This window comes from Varroa jacobsoni, unplaced genomic scaffold, assembly GCF_002532875.2.
Source record: "Varroa jacobsoni isolate VJ856 unplaced genomic scaffold, vjacob_1.0 scaffold_1268, whole genome shotgun sequence".
Taxonomy (NCBI): Eukaryota; Metazoa; Arthropoda; class Arachnida; order Mesostigmata; family Varroidae; genus Varroa; species Varroa jacobsoni.
Genome location: NW_019214170.1, coordinates 70,980 through 73,711, shown reverse-complemented (window position 1 = coordinate 73,711; position 2,732 = coordinate 70,980). Strand labels below are relative to the sequence as shown.

General features: G+C 40.2%; 1 long non-coding RNA gene across 1 annotated transcript; it reads right to left on the bottom strand.

Moving 5' to 3' along the window:
* Nucleotides 1-439: 439 nt before the first annotated feature.
* Nucleotides 440-1,690, bottom strand: LOC147752412 (uncharacterized). The gene is made up of 3 exons (XR_015314126.1): nt 1,614-1,690; nt 1,094-1,185; nt 440-747 (listed from the first exon to the last, which is right to left on the bottom strand). It is a non-coding gene; the product is annotated as an uncharacterized LOC147752412 (long non-coding RNA).
* Nucleotides 1,691-2,732: the final 1,042 nt, after the last annotated feature.

Here is a 2,732-nt window from a genome sequence, read left to right as displayed (position 1 = left end):
ACCCAACTTTCTCTCTCACTACTTATGTGTTTTTCTTCCTTTTCCTTTATTTCTTCTTCCTTATTTTCGACTTGATGAACTGCAACACTCGGCTTTCGCTAGTCGACCCTGCAGAAGCCCTGCTAGACATATGGAAGAGGAGAATACCATTGTTGTTATACTAGTAATAGTAGCGGTACGAGAGAGAGATACAATCTTTCCCGATGACGGCCAAGTGACGACCATCGTTGAATTAGATACTGATCGACTCATCCGAGTCCTCTTTTATTTTTATAGAGAGCAAGCTTGGCTAGATATTAGAGCCTCATAGGTAAATCTTCATTGACAAAATCAACTTTGGATAGATTAAAAGAAGCGTGTATGTGATATCTATGTATCCTATACGCTGTTGATATTCTGTGCATTAATGAGGCGACGGGAAATCATCCCCCGTCTCCAGTGTACGGTAACGAACGCTAATAGCTGTGTTGATGATGTTTACTCCAGAAAAGTCTCGATTCTTCGGGCATTTTAGGTTATCCTTTACTACACAGATACCAGAGAATAGAGTGTATCCGTGATCTTCGCTAACGAGCAGCTCTGTCATCATCGCCATTGGTCATCCTGCAAAGAGACTAGAGCATTCTGCTTAGCCTCCTGCTGCTGCCATTTGTTCATAGTTCATCGAGCGATCTCTTTCGTATGTTTGCTTGTTTCTCGATAGCTGCATAACTGCGTGCTGTTGGACGTGCTCTTACGCGTTCTGCCCTAAAGTAAAACGAGCATTGTATATTTGCCAAACATTGGAAAAATGAATATTTATACGCGCTAGGTATCTATGTATAACCGGTCCAACCACCTAATCGTCAGTAGTAATATTTCATCGCTTGATATTGTCGACCGATACTTCCAAGTCAACAACTATTGCTTATGTTGTCAACGGCAGAGTTTCTTTTTGTTGTCAGAGCTATTTTTTAACTGTTAGCATTGTTGTTCTTTCGACACTGGTTACAAGTAAAATCGCCGTCGAACTGAACAATGAAGGTGCCAAGAATGATGCCTGTACGTTCTTAAACTGTATTGAAAACCTTCTCTCGATATTTGGAGCACTTACTAGTTTTAATCAGCTGTCCGTGTCAGCTCTCGACGCTCACTAACATCTCTCGCTTTAGACCGAGTGCGCCTGCTTGTAACATTATTCATCTGCTGTATGCGAAATAAATATGTAATAAACAGCAAAATTAGATTTCAAAGATCCCGATGGCTTGCGCGCGCCTCATTTTTTTTCAATGGATTTGTTTTTTTTTATTTTATATATAGAAAATTGTAGTAAATATCTAAAAACCTATTCTATTTCTGTCGCATGGACTGTCGCCTTACTAAAACGATTATGCTAAGTGTACCTGAACAGAACATATCCAGAAAACGTGCAAACGTTATTTCCGGAGAGTAACCCTCACGTGCAATTTCAGTCAGTCTTCAATGTGGAAAGGGACTTGTCAAATATATCTATGTTATGTTAAAAGTAGGTACTAAATTCTAGCAGCAGTCAAAACTTAGCTAGAGTGCCACGAAGATTATTAGCAAACTGCCTACGACGTCAAATAGGCATATATCTGTTTTTTTTAACTTACTTCCTTTCTAGTTCAGAAGCTTGACATTGTCTTTGATGGGGCGGTACCAGGTGAAAGCAACCATGGGCGTGGGAGGCGCCACTTTGCCATCCTGAGAATATCGGCCGCTAACAAAGTTAACACCAATCATAAACAACAACAGCTATGAGAGCAATCATAGAAGCAACAGACAGCAGCCAGCCCCTATTCAACAGAGATTAAGAGAAATTCTCGCTCGAGTGATCTCATCTGTTCTCTTCAGAATCCGACGTCTATCTGACGTTTGATGCTGCGGACGTAACATTCATTCAGTCATTCGCTATGCGCGAATAAGTGACCGAGCAGCTTGAATTACGCCTTTTGAAACATGCTGACTTCCTCGTCTCTTGCTTAGGTTCTCTTATTTCTTCTTGTGTATCGAGTGCCTGTTTTTCGTCCACTCAAGTTGGCTAGAGTTTCCTCGATAGAATAATAATAATTATGATCATAATTATGAGCAGCAAAAAGTTAATAGTGACCAAACACGAACGCTGAATTACGCGACATTACAATACGAGAGTTACTGAAGAACTTATTTGTTTCATCGTCAACTTATCGTTTCCTACAAAGAGCGTAACTAATAAACAGTCTCAACGTTATTAGCTGTCAACTGTCACGCTTCAGCATCCCGTAGGCAGTTATCATAGACTACATCGCCACTTCAACTATGTGCAATTTGTACCTCGAAATCGAAGCAATTTATGTGGAAACTTCAATCTATACTTTCGACAACTTGTAATAGGCCTCTAAAATGTCAAAAATAGATAGGACCAACATCAGGGCTAGATGATATATTTGCAATATGTAACGCACTGTTGAAACAAATGGCATTTGATATAATAAATGGAGTTATATTGATGTTTTTATGATGCCGCACTTTTTTGTGCTTTTTTGTCCCTGTCGGCATCTCATAGGTTAAATCCTCGAAAATCACCGAATCACTTTCTTAACGACTCTTGGGAGAGCGTGCAGATAAACTAAAGGCGACCCATTAATTTCGGCCATATTAAAATTGGCGGTTAGTGCTAAATCTCTCCTGCGACGACCAAGTGACTGGAATGACAGAAAGCAAACGAGAACGCCTCAATGCCAAATGGCCAA